The sequence below is a fragment of the Porites lutea genome, chromosome 10 (assembly GCF_958299795.1).
Source record: "Porites lutea chromosome 10, jaPorLute2.1, whole genome shotgun sequence".
NCBI classification, from domain to species: domain Eukaryota; kingdom Metazoa; phylum Cnidaria; class Anthozoa; order Scleractinia; family Poritidae; genus Porites; species Porites lutea.
The window spans coordinates 6,696,252-6,718,162 of NC_133210.1; the positions used below are offsets into that span (position 1 = coordinate 6,696,252).

At 41.2% G+C, this 21,911-nt stretch overlaps 1 long non-coding RNA gene and 1 pseudogene across 1 annotated transcript in view; one reads left to right on the forward strand and one right to left on the reverse strand.

Annotated features, from left to right (window-relative positions):
- LOC140950873 (uncharacterized) overlaps nucleotides 1–21,911 on the forward strand; it is a 373,771-nt gene that overhangs the window by 170,250 nt on the left and 181,610 nt on the right. The gene's annotated exons all lie outside the window — the stretch shown is intronic.
- Nucleotides 20,464–21,911, reverse strand: part of LOC140950673 (uncharacterized) — a 3,903-nt pseudogene continuing 2,455 nt past the window's right edge.

Consider the following 21,911-nt stretch of genomic DNA (forward strand, 5'->3'; position numbering starts at 1 on the left):
CATATCCGTCTGTGATAAGTTTGCCATCTGGACTGTACCAAACAACAAGAGGACGAGGCCACCCCTTAAAGGAACACTTCAGTTCTATTTGTTTCTTGTTAGGAGAGAACCAGACAGGAGAACTTGCATTTTCGACCATCTTAATGCCACCTAAGAGAAACAGATTATCAGGTTACATTCATCACTTGCGACGAATTCATAGTTTCTGTACGTAGGGAACGATGGATCAGTGATAAATGCCTCAGGGCAGATTCTCCTTAAACTTACCCTTAAAAACATGGATCAAAGTTACCCTCACATAAATCTTTGCTTACATTAAACGAGCATCAACGCCTGTGACCGTGAAAAATAAAAGAATGAGAGTATAATCCGAAAATTTAAACAAACAGTTCGACAAAAACGTTTTCTAAACGAAAGTTAGCTTGTTCCAGGATTTTACTCAGCCCGCAGGAACGAAAAGGAAACTAAGCAAGAGAAAAAAGAAAACGGGTTAGGACTGAGAGAGGGCATCTCCTTCCTCCCTCTCTTCCCCCCTTCATTGCATTTTTTTTGTACTGAATAAAAGAGCGTGCCTTGCACTGGCTTGAGCATGCGCGAAAAGCTGTCGCATTATGCCCGTCTTAATTTTTTTATTGTTTTTGAAATAAAAAAACCGCAGCAATTGCTATTTGGCAATTGCGACGTCTATAAGCTTATTCCGCAAATTAACCCCCGGACGTGCAGGGTGGGGGGGAGGGGGTGAATGCCATCCCCCTTCTGGGTCTGGGGTTATTCTGAGTTTTTTTCCCAGACAATTAAACATTAGAACCTGACGTCTTCAGTAGCTGTTCGTTTATCCCTGGTGCATTTTGAGACAAGGTTAGTGATGATCAGTTACTATGGTTACAACATATGACGTCATAAGTTGCAGGAGATCAAGCCATTTTTTAATCAAAATGCATATTTTTCAACTTCTTTCGACGATAAAAGTAAAGCTCGTTAATAAAATGAAGCAAAGTACTTATTTATGTATAGGCCTCCAGCAGTGCTACTATCTATGAAATATACCTCATCTTGTGGAGAGGATTGAAGGATTTGACTGAAGGTCAAATCTTTTAGAAATAATGCAACATTAACGAAAACTCTGGGGAGGGGTTCCATCAACCCCCCCCCCCCCCTCCCTTGTACCACGCTGGGGTTATGACTAACCGTGTACGTCCGAGGGTTAATCCAACAACAAAGACAAAGGGAGAAAACACTCACTTGCGTATTTGATAGGAAAACATTCACATGACGGCTTTTCATCTGGCGTTGAATCGCTTTGCTGAAAAAATAGACCGTTTATGGGTATGAGGTGTTTTTCAATCTCCTGCCAGGTCATGTCTTGTACTATTTTACCAGTATTGATAGAGCAGTTTAAAGTACTTTTAGAGTCTTTCGGAGTTGCTGTTTTCGTCCGCGGTGTGAATTTACATTTCGGTGAGCAGTAGGTCCTTATTTCACAGAGATCCACTAAAAAACACAGAAAAGAAAAAGAAAAGAAAGTAAGACAAAACTTCTCAGGAAATTCTTAGTCGACTTGAAACTGTAATTTGTGAATTATCAATATGTATTTCCTCGCAGCTTAAGTTTCTAGTCACTTAAATAACGATAATTTTGTGTATCAATTTAATTCGTTTTCTTAGCAAGAATTCACTAAATAATCAACTTCTTATAAGGCCCGGTTCAGATGCCGCTACACTCATGTACCGAACCTAACTGGAGAATTAAGTACGGCAAAAGAGCGGCGTCTGAATCAATTTGGTACGACAGTTTAGTTTGGTGCGGCAAAAGAGTTAAGTTCGACATAGAGTCCGTCGAACTTTTGTCGAACTTAACTTAGGCTCGACACACGGTGCGCCGTCTGAATCAGATGTCGCGCCAGTGTCGCTCCAAAGTCGAACCTATTCAATTAGGTTCGGCACATGAAAATTACGACGTCTGAACCAGGCCTAAGGTATCCAGCTGGTCAATCTGGCAGGCCACCGGCCACTTTATCTTGTCCGCTTGCTGAGTCTCCTACGTCAAACGTCTTTAATCTTTATAATTAATCATTAATTATACACGGTAAAAAATTCATCAGGTGCAATTAATTCCAGTACAATGACTAACATCCTAAAACCTAAAAATCCTAATCCTAACATTATGTTAACTTACAATTTACAATATGCCACTTAAAAACCTGATTTCCATGAATACGGTGTTTTTCAAAGTTATGACAGAGACATCCTCGGAGACCCAGGGGCAGTCAGTCGGGTTGGGAGAAAGGACGTGACTAAAGTTTTCAAGTACGGGCTAAAGAGCCCCTGGGTACCGACTCTCACCGAGCTATTTTCAAAACTTCAAGCGGATGCCGGCTCCTGATTGGGCACAAAAAATGCTTTGTATTATTGTGCCCAATCGGCGAACAGTTTCTCCTGAGTTCTTTTCGTGAGTTCATACACAACGACTATTGTTTTGCCATACTTGCACGGTTCGTTCACCATGCTTATGCGAGCAAAGGAAACTTTTATTTTCTGCTTTCCTAACCGGAAACGAAGGAACTACCGATGAGGCGAAAAAAGCGTTTGGGATGCTATCAGCAGGAGCAATTCAATTTGCCCCGAGAATATTCTGTTGTTGACTCATCACAATGTATCGTAAATAACTAAGGAACATAAAGATGCGGCGGCGACGAGAAAGTCAAATGAGCAATAGCTTGACAAGGCAAAACAACAACTTTGCACGAGCATCACACTTTTTTGTACATTTCTTTGCCGTCAACTGCACGAGTACCCGTGAAAATGCATAATTTCATGTTTTGTGAAGGACGTGAACAAGCAATAACAAAATTCATTCTCTTCATGTACTTGGATATGGTTGATAGAAATTCAGCTCCAGAAGAGTTCGCTTGCATTTAACAAAGTAAGCGAGTTGGATAGAAACTGAACAAAAAGTGAATTCCTTTTTCCATGCGACGATTTCGTGGTTGTCAGCCGTCGTGGTAATTTTTAAAAATTCCCTAATATTTACGCAAGACGTGACCGATGCCAGCGTGAATACCTGTTGTAAGCCCCAGCTTGTATTTATGGAAAACCGTCTTTACTTTTCGGGCAGACAGTATTTTGAAATCAGATGGGGATTTTATATCAATCTGAAAGTTTCCTGACTGCGTGCATTTCTTTGGTGCATGAGCCAGACAAGCTGTGATCGAAACAATAGCCGTCGTGTACGAACTCACGAAAAGAACTCAGGAGCAACTGTTCGCCGATTGGGCACAATAATACAAAGCATTTTTCGCGCCCAATCAGGAGCCGGCATCCGCTTGAAGTTTTAGAAATAGCTCGGTGAGAGTCGGTACCCAGGGGCTCTTTCGCCAGTACTTGAAAACTTTCGTCCTGCCTTTTCTCCCGACCCGACTGACTGCCCCTGGGTCTCCGAGGATGTGACAGAGAAGGCGTTTAAATTGACTTAATGAACCAGTCCGTCTAATGTTGGAGGTAAGCGTTTCCAAAGGGTTAGGACACTGTCACTAAAAGACGGTCTATTAATGAACTCACTTATCGAGCCCCCATTCATGACGTTTGTCAAACTTTTCAGTCTCGGAATAGTTTCCTTTCAAGGCACTTGCCTCCTCCAGAAATGTGGAGAGGTGTGACTATCCGAATGAAAGTATTAGCCCAGCCTATGAATGCTATTTAGAGGGGTTAATGGACTGGGAGACTGTTAGTAGCAGGCTGTTGCCCAGTACCAAACAAAAGATAGTGACTATATCTTAAGAAACAAGCTAAAATATTAAGACTGAGTAATTACACTAAAATATAATATTTTTAATGATTGTTAAACAGTTCCCTCTTGAAGGAATTCGCACTTTGTATCGTTCACGTGGACAAACGAGAGGTTCTTCATGGCGAGCCCAGGATGGAACGAAAATTTATACATGCGCATTAAAACCGGTACTAGAATCGAATCCTGTCAGAACTACAAATTCTAGGAAGTAGTTAATCATTAGACAGGGAACAGAGACCAGCTTCATGGCCACTTAATGTGTGACAAGCAGCCAAAATAAAGATTAACATAGTCAGAGTTTGACATTCTCCACAGTATAATCTACCCGCTAGAAAGAAAAGACAGAAAATCTCTGAGGGATGAAAAGGCTTAAGTCACATTTCACTTAGTCCATCACCTAGGGGGGTTGTATGGCTCACTTAAGGGGAACAAACGAAACTTGTAAAATCTTAATCTTTAAGTAAAAAGCATCACAAAAATACACGATAGCAAGGATAGAACGGTAGCTTTCACTTTGTAAATCGAATTTTAAATTTGCCAGACAAACCCTTCTTTTGGTCGCCATCTTGCCTATATAAAGAAACCTTTGATTCCCTCTTAAAAACACAATTGTTGTTTTGAAGAATATTTGAACTACTAGGTATCTGAGATATTATTTTAGCATTTTTAAGGTTAGTCAAGATCTTATAACGTCATATATGACGTCACAGGACCGCATTTTCCTTTTAGAATTATTGTATTCAACTGATATCTCAATCATCTGCATGAATAAGAAAATTCCATTAAAAATTAACTCAACATTGGAAGTGTTTCTTCTTCACGTTACAAACCTGTTTCGTGCTAAAGTTGGCAAATTTGACTTTTTTTGTGGAAGAAAGCCAATTTTGTAACTTTCATTAACCCTTTAGTGACGGCAGGCGATCTCGAGTATCGAAAAAAACCGCATTCACCAAGTCCTCTTCTTTGGACTGGTTTTCGGCTAATTAGCATGGCTAAAAGAATGGCTAAAATGAATTTTGCAACAAAAAAAGGCATATTTTCCGACTAATCGCGTAATAAAACAGCTTTTTTCACGCATGCGCACAAGCCAAGCAGATTTGGACTTTTTACTGATTTGCAAATTTATTTCGATCTTTCTCTCTCTCTCTCTCTTTTTTTTCTTTTTCTTTCTTCTTCATTACCAGTTTTTTTGGCAACTATATCGTCTTTTTTGCATAGAATTGCGGCTGGCCAACATTTTAGGAAAGGGAAAAATTTAGTCTTCAAAGAGTAGTAGGTAAACGGCGAAATTGGCAGTGGATTTTTCCTCAAAATGTTTACCTTTTTTGTGAGTGCAAGTATCGCTTAAAATCTTTGCTGACGTTGTTGCTTACCGACTTATCAACTTAAACTGAAAGCTAAATGGGTCCAGGAAGGAAAATACGCATCGTTTCATATGGAACGATAAAGACGAAAGCAGTCGTCGAAGGTTTAAGGCCATCTATGTCATAATGCTAAAAGAACATTTTTAGAGCTATTGTAACGTCGTTTTCTACGTCAAGTAAAACATACCTCTACCAAGAAGCAATAAGGCACAAATGAGAGCAAATAACGTGCTCAAGAGGGAGGAGGGGAGGGGAGGGCAGTCAAGGGAAGTCTTGGTAGAGCTGAGCCGCCGACGCCTTCAAACCTCGACCCTGTTTAAGACATGGTTCATTTCGCTACCCTGTTTAAGATTCTGCCTCTGATTTTTTTGTTTTACATGAAGAATCAAATAGTTTTTCAAACTAACATCACGAAAATGGATATTTAGGAAAAATATTTTGGTATTGCAAATGTAAACTGCTCATCGCAAGCCTTCATAGTCTTTTTAAGGCTTCCATCCCAAAAAGGCACCCTGTTCAAGACGCTTAATTGTAAAATTCTATATCCTGTTTAATACTCAAGACCTTGTGTCTTGCAGCACATAAATGTATTGGCCAAATAAGGGAGTGCCTCCTTTCCCCTCGAAACCTTCTCCACTCTTCAGTCTAGAGCTTGTTTTAGAACAAAAGCACTATGATCTCATAACTAACATCAATTGCATAACACCATTCTTCACTGTTGACACTCGCGTTTGGAAAAATTTAACATAAACATAGATTCACATGTACTGCATTTGCTGCTCAAACATCATAAGCTGAAGAAAGGTTCCTACGACGAATGACTTGCAACTACTCTACTCAACGTGCCAACAAGGGGAGCATTGAGGCTTGATATTATTGCTGCTGTTAAGTCGAAAAGATGACTCGCATGGCGGCAGATTCTCCAGTTTGACCTTCCGGCCCTAAGCTTGGGGTGGATCTGGTGGCAAGCACATCCACAGTATGCCACTTCTTTCCGTACAGTTCACACACGGGTGCTTCCGTATCTTGAATTTAAAGTTCTCCTCGGACTAATACTGACCACTCTTCCCGCGTTAATGGCCATAACTCAGACGTATCCTCCACTGGTTGGAGTAGCTGGACTGCTTTCCACACCCCTTTACCAAAGAAGGCAGAGATGTTATCAAGGCCCGTGATCGAGTTTACACCGATAAGGGCTCCTCATGAAGCAGTGGTTAACATTACCTGGGTCAAGTTGCATAGAAAGTTCGCGTCTCTTCCCTTTTTCAAGTAGCACTTTTTAAAAGTCAAGTTTTTGCTATGAGCAAGCAGTAGGACAAAGACATCAGTCTCAGTGTATCAGAGTGCATCACACTGTCATTCCTGTGCGCATGCAAAACATGGAGAACAACACGCTTATCAGCCTCTTCGTCACTGAACCGTGCTTCAGGAACAGGGTCATCGATCACCATGTGTCTGCGTCTAGTCGCCCGACTGGTCTTCGGTTGTCATACGTCCATGATCCAGTTGCCGAGTCTGCTTCTGAATGCTTCGGTTTTACTCTGTGGCACAAGGAATTTGACGATTTCAGCTTATTTGTGTTGGCATTTATCGGCTCGTTCCATGACTTCACAGTATAGACAGGGAGTGATTGCTAATCATGTACACTGTCAGGTAGACATCATTTTCAGTCTTTTGACATTTTTGATCAACATCTCCAGCTATACGACAAACACTACCTCTACCTGCCTGCTGCACTAAGATAGTTACTTTAAGCGACCACATGGAACAGAGCTCCAGAGGATATCTACAACTTCTGCAAGACGTTCTCTGCTTGCCCGAACTGTCCCAGAAGTGCCATTCAAGCACAAGAGTAGATCCTTTTTTCGAACCTTATGCACAGCCTTCACCTTGGCTTTCTTCGTTGAATCAAAGTCAGTGGGGATTGGATGAGTACCGGCTCATTACAAAATCATTCGCTGGCTGCTTTGTCTTGCCCGTGGAGGGCAGTCAGTCATCACGTACTTCTGTGTGGACAAGCTTAGCGAGTTTCAAGTCTCTCTCGCTGGTGAACTTTGTTAGGCCATTACATTGATATTTGATGAGATGTGCGGGGAATTCACATTCAGCTGCAACCTCTGAAACTGATTCCGGTCATGGAAGCGTAACTGGATAAGGTTGTCCAGTAAGAAATTGTTTTCAAGAGGAGACTCTATTCAACACATTTGCAAAGTACACATATGATTTATTTACCTACTTTATTTGCAGTGTACCAGCTCACGTGTAGCAGCTGTGATCAGCAATACATTGGTAGCACGACACGCTTCATCCACGACCGCGTAAAAGAACATCTCAATAATAAAAACTCCTCTGTGAAAAAACATATATATTCTTGCAAGAACAAAGACTATAAAGGCATTGAGGTCAAAATTATTATGAGCGAAAACGACCCCGCTAATCTACGCCTTTATGGAGCATTTTACATACCAGTAATAGTTGACACTACAGCTGCCCCCGCTCTGTATATTGTCGGTCAATAGTATACTTGCTTGTTGCGTAGCTCTTTGAAATATACCGATTCATAATGAAGATTTTCACACATATTCCATACAATAGGTGAGATTAATACAGGAAATGCGAGGTCCCATGCACATTTTCAGTTCGATTTATACCGCTTTGATCAAAACATTCTCAATTTCGAGAACAGTTTATTCTAAACCATAAGAAAAGATTTAATTAGAAGTTGAATTTTTCGCTATTTCTCTTTCACTTTTTACATTCATATTTGCCGGAAAGTAAGCCTTAGAAATTAAAAGGACGTTTGATCAATTCACGCTCGCGCATTCTATTATTATTTTAATTTATAGCGGAAGGACATCTGCGAGCAAGGAATAAGTCAGTACAGAATTTGATTGTCGGCGAATTTCAGTAATCGTCCATCGTTCTGCTAGTGATAAACTAGCCGTTGTTCACTCGTCTTGCTTGTTTGGGGCTGAGTCTTATTCTGGTCAAAGAGAGAAAAAGAGTGTCTGGCAAGGTTTTCAATCAAAGATTTGTGAACTCGTGTCTGGAAAACTCTCCAACTTTTTATATATACACACAGTTATAGGCACCTTATAACTTCATCTGCGCTTAACGAGTGTCTTTTGGTCCATAAATTTCAAAAAACTGCTCCAAAGAATGTCACTGATAACAAGTAACGCAAAAGAGTATCGAAGTATGACTGCACTATAAATGTCACAAAATCTACCTAAGCGGTCCCTTAGGGATTTTCTGTCTTTAATTCATCGTTACCATTAATTTCGTACTTACGGGCGCAAACAATAGAAACGTCATCCTTACCTACCGATTCCTCGCGGCCCCTGTTCAAGCAAATCGAGAGTTTTTCTATATTGACTGTATGACTGTATATTTCAACTGTTAGTACCTTCCTTAATATACGCGCGAGTTATTAGAGTGCCTCCTCGGAATTTTGCCTTCTGGGCGAAATCCCTGCGGGGGCAAAGAAAGTGCAAGCCTAAACTCAATTCCCGGGAGGAATGTAGTGAATTCACAGACCTTCTATTTTAGTATTTTAGTATTTTAGAGACCATTCTTTAGCGCTTTTAGAGGTCCCTTGTCTAGAGACATTCCATCCTTAGAGCGTTGTATTTCATTCACAGTTTATTTCTGCAGCTTTCATACATACGTCACATCTTTGACACATTTCACCCTACACCTTCTTGGCATATACATATAGTGCGCGCGGAATATTTTCCCATCCCTGATGATGCCGTTGATTGGCGAAAGATTGGATTTTACTTTTTTCAAAACAGCAGTTTAGGCCTCACTAGAACAGTATTATGCTGCTGAAGGACAACATGAGCAAATTATATTTACTCTTTTCGGAAACAAATTTCTAAACCTCACATTTTTTTCTAGTTATTATACAAATTGCGAACTGCTGGTCTTATTGAGTGACCAATAACGAGCGATGTTGATTCACATTGGACATCAGGTAGTTATAATGTAAGCACTATAATAAACGGCAGTCATGTTTTTAGTTCAAATATATTTTAAATCTACGTTAAAACGAGATTTGTTTACGTTAAAAGAATATGAGCAACTTTTCAGCCTTCCCCGAATTTCGAGATGGCGGCCAAAAGGATATAATGAGGAGCAAATTTAAATTTCGATTTACAAAGTGAAAGCTACCGTTTTATCCCTGCTATCATGCATTTTTATGTGGTTTAATAGTCAAAGATTAAGTTAAGACATGTTTCGGCTGTTCCCCTCAAGTGAGCCATGAACCCAAATTTTCGGGTCTCAGTTGATGGACTAACTCGCTTATGATTGTGTTTGGCCTATCAACACCGTATTTCCTGCTCTTTGATGAAGGAAAATAGCACTGTCATTTCGTCGTTGTGACTGGCTCTTCTCACTGTCGGCGCGCGAAGTCTCCTCTGGGAACCGTTCTAATTATAAATCTAATCGGTCTGCTCCAAGGACTTGTATGGGAGATGGACTCTCCATTTGATGGGCTCCTGACGTGGACGATTGCCTTTCCGTTGCTGATGACGTTGGAGCTACGGTGGAGTTGTAGCAGTCCTTAGACAAGATGATGGAACGAGGTGGATTTAATCTAAGTTGGCCAGCAATTCAAAGGAATTTCTTAGCCACATTGCCAAGCAAGAGCAGGCGGAGTCCAGTACCATTGATTTAAATGCAAGTGAACCGCTAAAGGCACTGGGAATGTGTTAGAATGCACTAACTGACTGTCTCATCTTCAGTGTTCCAGCGAGCGTGCTCACTGCAAATGAACGCGAAACTAAGAGGAGCCTGTTGAGCATTGCTTCAAAGATTTTTGACCCTATGGGACTAACACACCATTTACGATCAGAGGGAAAATGTTATTCCAAGAAGTTTGGCAGCGAGGTTTACAGTGGGAGGACCGTTTGGACGATGACATTGCTTTGCTGTGGAGGTCGTGAAAATCAGAGCTTTTCACAGTTAAGTTGCATCACCTTTCCTCTATTTCATGGGAAACACTGAATCAAGTTCGAGCGTAGAGCTCCACGGGTTTGGTGACGCTTCAACGAAGGCGTGCGGTGCAGAAGTCTATATCAGGTGCGTGGATGAAGCTGGCCATATTTCAACTCATCATGTCATGTCCAAATCAAGAGTGGCTCTCACTAAGACTGTGTCTTTGCCAAGATTAGAGTTACTTGCGGCTTTCACTAATGCAAGATTACTGAAGTTCGTCGCAGAATTCCTAACACTCAAAATAGATCGGGTAGTGTGCTGGACCGACAGCATGGTGACTCTCCAGCGGATCAGAGGTTCAAGTTGTTAGTGGAAGACATTGGTAGCGAACATTGGTACTCAGATTCAGTCCACATGGGACCCACAGCATTAGAGACACTGCTCAGGGGAGGACAATCCTGCGGACTTATTGACACGTGGATTGCCCGCCAAGGTCTTAGCCGTTAACAACTTGTGGTGGAGTGGACCGTCCTGGTTGTCTTCTCAATGCTTACCTGATCAACGAGAGCTGCCAAATGAGTTATCTGAGTCTGTAGAGAAGGAGAGAAAACATAAACAGACAAGATCTTGTGCGGAGATTGCCAATAAATCAGTGATCGATCCGTGTAGATATGAGCGATGGTTAAACTTAGTTCAAGTGACAGCATATGTGTACTTCGAGGTGTTCAAGCTTTCAAGTCAAAAACAAGTTCAGGTTGCAAAGAACTGTCAGTCGAGGAGTTACAAGACACCAAGTTATACTGGTACCGACAGATACCATGGGAGGTGTACCAAGCAGAGTATGAAAGGCTGGAGGAAAACATTCTTTTGCCAAACACCAGTGCTATCTTGAAGTTGGATCCCTTCTATGACAAGAGAGATCGGTTGCTACGGGTAGGAGGAAGATCGCAGTACTCGGACTTACCTGAGGGTATTAAACATCCAATTATCTTACCGCATGGGCATCCAGTGGTTGAAAAGATCATATAGAGTGTGCATGAGCAGCTGCTCATGCTGGACAAGAGAGCACCCTTGCGGTCCTACAACAAGAGATTTGGCTTCCCAAGGGACGCCGTGAAGTTAAGAGAGTTCCGGGAAAGTGCCTTGTTTTTTCAACGTCAACGCATCGGCCCATGTTCACAAAAGATGGCACCACTGCCGTCAGAGAAGGTGTCATCGTCTCCAGCCTTCACACACGTCGGAATAGACTTTGCGGGGCCGCTGTTTGTACTAGGGGGTCCCACCTCAACGGAGGCTTGCATTTGCATTTTAGTTTGCGCCTCTTCTCGCATGACTCATCTAGAGCCTACTATTGACTTATCAACCAATGCGTTCTTCCAGACGTTGATTCGTATGATCAGTAGAAGAGGACTCCGTAGCACCATTTGATCCGACAATGCAAAGATGTTTAAGAGTGCCGACCCTAAGATCCAATAGTTGTTCACACAAGAGTCGTCCGCCGATAGGCGACTGTGGGACAAAATAGATCAAGAAGAGCTCCAGGCCAAATTGACCTCTACGGGAATCAAATGGAGGTTCATCGTCGAAGGCTCCCCTTGGTGTGATTTTTTTCTTCGCAAGGTTTTAGGCAAGGCGTTGTTGTCCTCTCAAGAGTTGGCAACCGTACTTACCAGAATTGAAGCAGTTATTAACTCGATCGAGGCCGCTCACGTTAGTAAGTGGTGATGTGAGAGATCTAACGCCCTGTCATCAAGACCTTGGCCGATGAGCGTCTATTTGCTAGCAACCTCGGAATTTCATTTTTCCCTAGCTATCGCTTTGGGGTAGCTGTCAAGGGAAACTCCATTGTTCTTATTACAGTTTTATTACAGATTCACTCCACTACATTTCAAGCAAATAATGAAATGAAATAAGCTAACACTACTATAACAAAAGAAAAAAAAAAGTTGTGAAGATGGAGACAACCAAAAGCGCCAATGCGCCATACTAGGGATGTCCCCACTAATTAAAATATAAGACAAGTATATACAAATAGAAATATAAATGTCCTAGTTATCTCTAATAAAGCTTAAAACATTTCTTTTAAAAGTTGCAATACTGTTTGATTCTCTAATATGATTGGGTAAACCATTCCATTCATCTACAACACGGTTAAAAAAACTATATTTAAAACCATCAGTTCTACTAAAATTTGGAACAAGGTCCTGTGTCATTTTTCCTCAAGTTATAACCCGTATTTCTGTCCTTACAAAATATGAGCTTATTTGAAATGTCAATATCATAATGCCCATGAATTACATTAAAAAATGTAACATCTCTAGTGAACCTCCTATTAGATAATGACAACAATTTTAGCTTAGTCTAGTATCATAATCATCATCAGACCTAGTGATCCATCTAGTAGCTCTTCGCTGAACAGCCTCCAATTTATCAATGTTACGTTTAGTATAAGGGTTCCAAGTTTCGCATGAATATTCCAATAAAGGTCTCACAAGACTACAATAAAGTGTGTTCATGGTATCAATATCCTTTAAGTCCCTACAAGTCTTCGATTTCTTAACCAACCCTAAAACCATATTAGCCTTAGCAGTTATTTTATCTACATGTTGGTTCCATGAAAGATTACTAGCAGTAAATAATCCTAAATCTTTATACACATTAACACTTTCCAAAGGTTGACCTTCAATATTATAAGCGTGACTTTTTCCTGGTTATTCGCATGATCTGACATTTCTTGGTATTAATTCTCATCTTATTCATCTTACACCAATCTGAAATTTTATCTATGCCACTTTGAAAAGTAGACAGATCTTCTTGAGTACTAATAACCCTATACATTTTACTGTCATCAGCATACAGAACAATTGAACTGTCCTTACTAATTACGCCCGGTAAATCGTTGATGTAGACTATGAAAATAATGGTCCCAACAAAGAACCTTGTGGGACACCAGAGGTAAAGGTTAACCAGTCGGAAGCCTCTCCTTTCACAACAACACGCTGTTGACGTTCTGTGAAATAATCTCTACACCAATTTAGCAAGTCTCCATGGACACCATATTTGTAAAGTTTGGTTAATAGAATATTATGACAGACACGGTTAAAAGCCTTCGAAAAGTCTATAAATACTACATCAACTTGACCTGTCTTGTCCAAGACTTTGAACCAATCATGATGTACTAAGAGTAGTTGAGTAGTGCAGGAACGACCAGTGAGGAACCCGTGATGGGAATCATGTATGAATCTAATAGCTTGATCATAAATAGCATTGTACACAATTCTCTCCTGGCAATTCCCAGAGATAGTTAAGAGTGAAATGCCTCTATAATTTTCTACTGGCTCTCGATCACCATCCTTATGAATGGGTGTAATATTAGCTGATTTCCATAATTTAGGTAGGCGTCCCTGTTTGAACGATAAATTGAAGAGCATACTCAGAGGAACTGCAGATGTGTCAGTAGTCTCTTTAAGTAAACGAGCAGGTTCTCGGGACATATCCAAGCCGCAGACGATAAAATTCCCCCTAGGTAAGTTACCTAGGGAAAGTCGAGTCTAACTAGGTAAAAAGTCTGTTGATTTACCGGTCCCTTAATATAGTTTCAAGCTGTTAAACCCAGAAACCTGTAAAGTACAGGAATATTTCACGAGTTCAGGTGTTTATAGAATAGCCCTCTTTGCACAAAAAAAATGTTAACACGGCTAATCTTTGGTAGCACTCTCCCTGAAACAGATATTGATCCGTTGTGTGTTACTTTGTATGTTAAGACTACATAGCTGACTTGCATTGGTTGCCATAATCGCTGACTACAATCGCATTCTCCTACAAACAGAAGTAAAGAGGTGGAAAATTGCAATAGGGAAATGAGTTCATGACCCGGGAATTGTAAGAGCAAAAAGCAGCTAAATTCCTTTTTTGTGCAACCCAAACAGACATTCTCTGCTTCCTGAGACCGGGGAGGGCTTTAAAAGTCCCCGGCTCTTAAATTTTAAAACCGTTCATGATACGGCAGCCAAAAGTATACTTAATAAACTTATCATTTCTAAAATCTAGGCTAGTATAACTTGATTGACAAAATGAGTATTTGTGACGTCATTATGACGTCATTTTGTTGACTTCATTTTGTTCGTCTCTTGGCCGGTAAAGTAAATAAGTACAGTGGAACCCCGCCTTACGGCCACCTCAGTAATGCGGTCACCCCGTTATTGCGGTCTCCCGTTAATACGGCCGACGGCCACATTTTAAAATCCCAAACAGTAGATCCTCTTATAACTTCACCTCGTTAATACGGTCACTTGTTCGAAACTTAGAAAATTAAAATGCCTATGACATGTCAATTTTATTGACCTACAACTCTGAGCCTGTTCTTGTAGACTACAGTACACATAAAGTGCACTTGTTGACATTTTATAGCCGAATTTTGAAAGTGTTTTATGTACTGATTAGCACAAAAATTTTAGGTAGTTTTTTCAATTTCTGTATTCGATATCTACATTCTGGTTGTTTATTAATGAGAACAGTTGTTCAAAAATGCGAATGCGATGTACAGTAAATTTGTCAGTACGGCCCTCAAGTCATGAAATTCTAGCCTGCCCCGATGAAACGCCCCCCCCCCCCCCCAAAATTTTTGACCCGTTGGTGACCGTATTAACGGGGTTCCAGGATTAATAGGTAGCGGGAATGCACTAACTGGTTCTTCGTCTAACTGATTCCCGGTCGAATTGGAATTTGAAGTACCCGGAGAAAAACCTCTTGGACCAAAGGACAAAGCCAACGAAAAACTCAACCCACGTATGGCGTCGACGCCGGGATTTGATTGGGCCACATCAGTGAGAGGCGAGTGTTACGCCGCAAAATGTAACAATTGACGCAAAATGTAACATTAACGCGAAATGTAACAACTTTTGACGCGAAATGTAACATTAACCCGAAATGTAACAAGTTTTGACGCAAAATGTAACATCTTTTTAACGCGAAGTGTAACAACTTTTTGACGCAAAATGAAACAATATTTTTAACGCGAAATGTAACAAGCAAAATGTTACAGCCTTGAACATGAGCCTTGGAGATGAAGTGTAAACTGTCTGGTGGTTACAAAAACAGTATATTCATAAAGTTTTCTTATAATGTCAAATAAACTTACAAAAGGTCGTAAAACAGGTGATAAAGTTATAACCTTGGAATAGCAGTATGGACAATTACCACAACGCTAACTTATTAAACATAACGTTTGGAAAATATCCCAAGCTATGCGAAAAGAATATGACTAGAAAACAATAACACCGTAGGAAACACGCACCAATCAGCAATTGAAATGCAAGTTAAAAGTAAAAGTAAAAGTTAAGAAAGGTAATCTTTCAAAGGAAAATTTGGAACGTAGTCAATAAGATAGATATGAAATTTCTCATTTCTTACCGGACTTCCAGCGAATGTGAGAAATTTTTGATACCAACCCAGTCCTGCTACCGTAAAACTTAACCATGCCAACGCCCATTTAACACTGTTGATTATCTCACATAGTCGGATGACTGCTCCGCTACACCTGCGTTTTAGGGAAAAGGGGCGGAGGTGGGTAGAAACAGACAGCGTCGGATAAAAACAGAAAGCGTCTTCACTCGATGAAAGTGTGAAAAGAATAATCAGTAATCGATACTCGCCTCGATTTCATACGGGCTCAACTCCCTAGAGGGAGTATGCTAAAAATGTACCATCCTAACCCATCTAATACGTCCTGGATATAGTAACGCCAAGTAGCGTCACACATATGTACAGAAAGATATACTAAACAACAATTGACCACTCCAGAAAATACCATAACATACCATAAGGTTCTTTGTTCGACACCCCTAAATTTTGCATAAGCATTGTTTTCAGTTTCGCTTGGAGCCATTTTAACTCCCAAGAGAAACTGAAAACAATGCTTATGCAAAATTTGGGGGTGACGAACAAAGAACATTAGGGTATGTTATGGTATTTTCTGGAGTGGTCAATTCGTTCGACTGTTTCCGGATTTAGTTACTATTATCGAAAAACGTTTTGTAAGTTTATTTCACATTATAAAAAAACTTTATAAATAAACTGTTCTTATAACCACCAGACAATTTACACTTTATCTCCAAGGCTCATGTCCAAGTTTCTCAGTTATTTCAAGGCTGTAAGATTTTGCTTGTTACATTTCGCGTTAAAAATATTGTTTCATTTTGCGTCAAAAAGTTGTTACATTTCGCGTTAAAAAGTTGTTACAGTTTGCGTCAAAACTTGTTACATTTCGGGTTAATGTTACATTTCGCGTCAAAAGTTGTTACATTTCGCGTTAATGTTACATTTTACGTCAATTGTTACATTTTGCGGCGTAACAGGCGAGTCCTCTCACCATTGCACCAGCTTTGCTCCTGGCACCTGATCAGGCAGTCCGTCAACCAACCAATCTTCTAGTTTGTATGTCTGTCATTCCGGAGGCTAATATGTAAGGGTTGATTTTCCGTTAAATCCGGTTTCAAGCACCTTTTTTTACAGTTTATGCACCACACTGTCACGTAATTAAATTGGGGGCGTAGATACAAATCAAGGGTCTCCGCGACAGGCACCTCCTCTCCTTTTGGCTCCCCTAGTGCGCGCGTGCGCCCTCGAAATTTCTCTCTTTTTTCTCTCAAAACTGGCGCCTGCTATGCATGCTGGTCAAATAGTTGATGATCAGTCACTGAAAAGCCCATGTCTGGATGTGCGTGCTACCCACTTAATCGTTATTCATTTATTTTTTGCCCAAAGCGGAAAGGCTTTTTCTGCTCGTGCATCAGCCACCTCGTCAAAAGTGAAAGGACGCCTTCAAATGATGTAATGTTAATTTTACCAAATGCAATCAAAGAAAAGAACTATAAAAAAGGAAAGGAAAAAAAGATAAATAAAGAAGAAACAACGATTACAACCTCTGTTGGTTCTGAGGAAAAGAATTGAAGATGGAGAACCTGGGAACGAGGTTGAGAAGCTGGCAATAAAGTTTTTAAATTAACTAAGGCTGCTGTGGCTACACAAGTAAATTTTTTCTACTACGAGAGAAGCCTACAGATTGAAATTTTAAAGGAGAAGGTGGTCATCATCTTCAAGACACACAAAAACGTTATCCAGGAAAAGCTTCTTTTTTTTTTAATCATAAAGTTGGCCCATCATGAAGCATATTGTTAATTTACACTTAAGGGAACTATGCTCATTGCAGTGCTACCACTGCATTTAGACGTCTCTGGTACCTTGATCATTAAAGTAAGTCTATGTGAGAGTTTTAACTGGCGGTACAGTTATTTTGCTGGTTTTATACATCCGGACTTAATTAGTGGCCATCATCAAATCATATGCATATCGCTTATTACTTACACTTGTAAATCAGCTCAATATCCTCAGATAGTGTACTCGACCAGCCGGTAATGTTGTTCATTGCTTTGCATTTATAAACCCCGTTGTGTTTTTCTTGGACATTAATATTACGAAGAAGAGATGTTACGGTATCCTCTCCATCGTCCACCTCATAGACGTAAAATCTTTCAGATCTGTCTGTGATAAGTTTGCCATCTGGATTGTACCAAACAACACCAGGACGAGGCCATCCCTTAAATGAGCACTTCAGTCCTATTATTCCCGTGTAAGAAGAGAACCAGAAGGGAGAACGTGTACTTTCGACCATCTTTATGTCACCTAAGAGAAACAGATTATCAGGTTACATTCATTACTTACGACTAATTCATAGTTTCTGCACGTAGGGAACGATGGATCAGTAATAAATGCCTCAGGGCAGATCCTTCTTAAACTTACCCTTAAAAACATGGATTAAAATTACCCTCACATATCCATCTTTGCTTACATTAAACGAGCATCAACGTTGTGACCGTGAAAAATAAAAGAATGAGGGTATGATCCGAAAATTTAAACAAACAGTTCGCAAAAACGTTTCCTGAACGAAAATTAGCTTGTTCCAGGCCTGTACTCAACCCGGAGGAACGAAAAGGAAACTAAGCAAGAGAACAAAGAAAACGGGTTAGGACTGATAGAGGGCATCTCCTTCCTCCCTCTCTTCCCCCTTCATTGTTCTTTTTCGTACTGAATAAAAGAGCGTGCCTTGAACTGGCTAGAACATGCGCGAAAAGCTGTCGCATTATGCCAGTCTTAATTTTTTTATTGTTTTTGAAATTCAAAAACAGTAGCAATTGCTATTTGGCAATTGCGACGTCTACACGCCTCTGCCACAAATTAATCCCCGGCCGTACAGGGGGGGCGAATGCCATCCCCCCTCTGAGGTTTTGCTGAGTTTTTTTCCCAGACAATTAAACATTAGAACCTGACGTCTTCAGTTGCTGTTCGTTTATCCCTCGCGCATTTTGAGACTAAATTAGTGATGATCAGTTACTATGGTTACATGATATGACGTCATACGTTGCAGGAGATCAAGCCATTTTTGAATCAAAATACATACTTTTTCAACTTCTTTCGCCTCTCCTCGCGATGAACCGTTTGAGATGCTTGATGAACTGCTCAGCTGTTTGATTTGGCAACAACTCCAGGGGACAGCTCTGGTTAAGCTGCAAGCAAATAACAAAATATACGCTTTTCCTTCTTTCTTTGTCTTGAGTTTTTACCCTATAGGTCCTGCAAAGCCCAGGCCAACTACTTCAAAAGGGGCTGATCCTTCCGTCCTGTTTGTTGGCAATTTTCCAGCTGGTGGGTTTGGGAAAGCGGTAACTTGGAATTTCTTACATCCATAACATCCACTGATATCTCTCTTTATGAGCTGTCTTAGCCGCGGCACCCAATATTATTGACAAACAAAACTCACCGTAGGTCTCACTCCCCCATGAAGACTTAATTAGCACATGTTTATTGTGGACAATTCCCTCTGTTAACAAGGCATCTGGTGGTAAGTGGATAGGGTAGCTTCCCTGGATTCTTCCTCTGCACTCGTACAAAACCCTCTTCATTCTTCTGCAAATTAAGTTTGAGCTGATCTTCAAGGAACTCGTCTGTGTTTAACCTGCTGTTTTGAGCTCTTCCTACCTAGAACTTCACTTGCTTGTCAGTCTCACATGTGGTTAATGTACCAGATAACCAGTTATTCTTGCCTTTTTTACAGTTTTGGATAAATCTTGCTGCCCATGAAGTGATACGTATTGTCTGCCAGAATCCATGTTTCTCTAAAACCAGGTGCAGGGTGTCTTCCATCTCTGTGGCCTCAGCAAACACTTCCTTTGCTAGGCCTCTGCTTCTGTTTCAATCTTTACATGGCTTAGTCTGCACCACCGCTAGCCACATTTTGTGGTTTAGACAGCCAGTTTGGTCCCTTTAGCCAGATTTCAGGACGCTCTCTAGACAGAGTGCCTCTGCTTCCCACGTCAGCTGGATTTTGATCCCACATAACTCCACTTCACATAGGCCTTGGCATTAATTTGTGCAACTCTACTAGACACAAATTGATTGTAGCTTCCTTGAACAGCGACTCAATGCAAGATTACTGCACTGTCTGTCCATCCATACACGGACCTCACTACATATCTTTCCAAAGCGCCTCTTACATTGTCTACAAAGTTGGCTGCCGTGTGAGCAGAAATGAGCTCCAACCTTGGCATGATAAGTCCTTTCTTCCTTGCTAACGGTGCTTTTGCTGCTAACATACCCTGGTGCATACCAGATTCTTGAGCATCCCAAGGGAGGTGTCGGTCACATGCTTCTCTGAAAACCATTTTCGCTACCAAAGTTACAGGACTTGCTACCCCAAGAGGGTCATACATTGAAGCTAAACTCCTTTGTGGCTTCGTGTGAATCACCGGAAAAGGTCACAACCAGAGTGTCCTCCACCTTATCCCAAGGGGGCCCGAGTAGTTTTGCTTCATTGGTTTTCACCCTCAACTGTTCCTTGGCATATGCCTGGCTATCTTCTGTCAACTGATTATCTGCTTCCAGTTCTGGTTCATTAGAGTTCCACTTTTGCAATTCGAAACCTGCCCCTTTAAAAACTCCTATTGCAGTTCTTTTCATGCACTTGATCAACTGTATCCTCCCCAGCGATGATGACATCAACATAAAGACTCCTCATTATTTCCTCCACATGCTTTGGGTATTCAGTTCTTAAAGTTTTTAAATGTTGTTTCAAGGTCCCTGCAAAAAGAAACGGCGACGGCACAAGTTCAAATAAAGCCTTCGTGGACTTTGTGATGGGTCCCTTATCCAATGAAATCGAAGTGCGTAACGATCTGCTTCTCGAATCTGCACTTGCAAGAAGGTCTGTTTAATGTCGCCACACAAGGAAACTGGTTTGAGACGGTTCCGAACCAGCACACTCCAGAGCAAATTTTGAAGAGGTTACCCAGTCTCTAAGCAATCGTTCAATGAAGGTTCAACTTGGTTTACGCATTTTGGTACTCCGTACTGCGTGTCTTATGACTGCTACGTGCGGCAGATAACATTCTCTTTCCCCTTGAGTCTCATCGCTCACTCTCTCCACAATACCTTCTTTCAGTTGGTCTTGGATTAGACAGTCGTGGGAGACTGCCATTCTGATTGTTAGGGAGGGGTGGATGTCCAGCTTTCCGCAGTACACTAGTCTCGTACCACCCCTCAGGGTGGCGCACCAGTTGCACTTGAATTCGCTATACACCACCTGCTGATCGTCGGGTGGTCTGTCCTCTAGTCCCAGTACGTCGTCAAGGCTGCACAACTGGTCGTAGTCTGAGGAAGAACTTCTAGTTAGGTAAACACTGCTCAGGTTGTCTCAGCTCCATGATCTAGTTGACATTATGGTCCAGCCAAACGATGTGAATGCTGCTATTGGTTCTCCAGGCTTGGTGCTGAATTTGTCTTAATGGCATTCTCGCATAGCCCCCAGTATCATGTGTATAGGCAGCTCCGGCTTGATGTCGGTATCATCAATCTTCACACCCTTGAGGTGTTGGTACTTGGAGATTATATCCACATATCTCGGTACGGGATAGTTAGCAAAATTCCTTTTCCACTTTGCTCAGGGTAGTGGGCAAGCTGAAAACTCCTTTTTACGTTAGAGACTTGGACCTTGTACATTTCTATCTTCTGATTTGTCCACGTCATCATCATTTCGATTATCTATACTCTCTTCGATCTGGCTTTCTGTCCAGTTTGCTAATGAGTGCCGCTGATGCTTGGGAGCTTCCAGCTCCCGTGTCCTAATAATGCTCTACACCTATTTCCATCCACTTCTACGACAATTACTGGGTATACCTCTTGACCTCCACCTGTTGCTAGTATCAGCTGGTTTGAAAGCTTATCACAAATCAAACTATGGTGCTTCCCATTACACCTCTGGCAAGTAGCAGTGCATCTGCATTCAGCCTCTATATGCCTAGTGCCAGTACTTGTCAGACAATAAGTTGTGTTTTAACGGTACCTCCTCCTGTCGACTACTCATAGTCAACTGATTTATGTTCTCAGACTTACAGTAGACACAACCCCCACGCTTTCCATCCTCTTGTTTAGCTAGAAGCAATGGGTTTATTCACTTGTCACGTCTTCCAGGGTTGCCTTCCTGGGGAGCTGGGTTCCTCTCACACCATTTTCTTCAAGCTTCTACTAATTGCGGGAACCCCCACTCCTGCCAATTATCATCCAGCCTCACCAGATCAGCTCTTATGCCTGGTAGTTTATGTAGGGTAAGTGTAACATACCCTCTTATACCTTACTCCTTACCCATGGACTCTAAGGTTTGGATATTGGTAACAATTTTCTCATAGAACTCATTAATTCTTGTTGGGTTAGTCCGTGTGATAACTGGCAATCCCATTATGCACTGGATGTGAGCATTAGCTACTTCAC